At 46.4% G+C, this 1,551-nt stretch overlaps 1 pseudogene; it reads left to right on the top strand.

Moving 5' to 3' along the window:
- Gm8435 (predicted gene 8435) lies at positions 260–1,117 on the top strand (annotated as a pseudogene).

Genomic DNA, 1,551 nt, shown 5'->3' on the forward strand with positions numbered 1-1,551 from the left:
AAGAGATGATTTGTAGAGAGAATCTCTTACAACCCACACCCATCAATAAAAAAGCTTATGGCCAATGAGCTAAGGCAGAGAATAGGAGATGGGACATCTGCAGGAAGAGAGAGAATTCTGGGAAATAGTGATCGGTGTGGGAGATTTGAGCTGGAATGCCGAGGAGACAGACATACACCAGCAGGAACCTGAACCCAAGCTAGAATTGCTGTTGCAATTTCCAAGTCCCAGCAAACCCATTTAAAAAACATATAATCTGCTCCTCCAGCCGAGCAAGTTGCCCAAAGGAAAGAAGGCCAAGGAGAAGAAGGTGGCTCCAGCCCCAACCATCATCAAGAAGCTGGAGGCCAAAAAGGTGGTCAATCCTTTGTTTGAGAAAAGGCCCAAGAACTTCGTCAGCATTGGTCAGAACATCCAGCCCCAAAGAGATCTCACTTTTTTTTTTTCAAATGGCCCTGTTACATCAGGCTGCAGCAGCAAAAAGCCATCCTCTATAAGCGGCTCAAAGTACCTCCTATAATTAATCAGTTCACCCAGACTCTGGACAGGCAAACAGCTACTCAGCTGCTTAAGCTTGCCCACAAGTACAGGACAGAGACAAAGAGAAGAAGCAAAGGCTACTGGCCCGTGTGAGAAGAAAGCTGTTGGCAAAGGGGACATCCCAACTAAGAGTCCTCCTGTCCTCCGAGCAGGGGTCAATACAATCACCACCTTGGTGGAGAACAAGAAGGCTCTGCTGGTGGTGATGGCCCATGATGTAGACTCCATTGAGCTGGTGGATTTCCTGCGTGCCCTGTTCAAAAGATGGGGGTGCTCTACTGCATCATCAAGGGAAAGGCCAGGCTGGGGTGCCTGGTCCACAGAAAGACATGCACCACTGTTGCTTCACACAGTTTAACTTGGAACACAAGGGTGCTCTGGCTAAGCTAGTGGAAGCTATTAGGACCAATCACAAAGACAGATAGGACGAGATCTGCAGCCACTGGGGAGGCAATGTCCTGGGTCCTAAGTCTGTGGTTCGCATTGCCAAGCTAGAAAAGGAAAAGGCTAAAGAACTTGCCACTAAACGGGGTTAAATGTATGCTTAAGTTTTCTGTACATAAATAGAATTACAAAAATTTTAAAAACCATATAATTTAAATTTTTTAATTATAAGCTATAAGTCTAGATTGTACAGATCTAACACTATACTAACTTATTTTCCCCGGCTATAATACCCCTTGTTACTTGTGGTTTCTCCTGGCCACACGGTTCACCTCCGTCTTGGCTTCCTCCTTCTTTTCCTCTTCCTCCTCCTCCTTCACCTTCTCTTCCTCTTCCTCCTCCTCTTCAGTCCTCTCTCCTTTCCCATCTCATTCTCTTCTCTTTACCTGCCCCCACTCTCAAACTTCCAGCCCCACCTTTCCCCTACACTGCCCAATCACAGGCTCTAGCCTTTGTTAACCAGTTAAAATGGAGAGAAGGTTCATATGAGATCACCTGAGTATGTGATGGGCTGCCTGTCAGGGACAACCTCTCTTGAGGATGCCAAATTTACACCAGAATACAAGC

This window comes from Mus musculus, chromosome 10 (assembly GCF_000001635.26).
Source record: "Mus musculus strain C57BL/6J chromosome 10, GRCm38.p6 C57BL/6J".
NCBI lineage: Eukaryota > Metazoa > Chordata > Mammalia > Rodentia > Muridae > Mus > Mus musculus.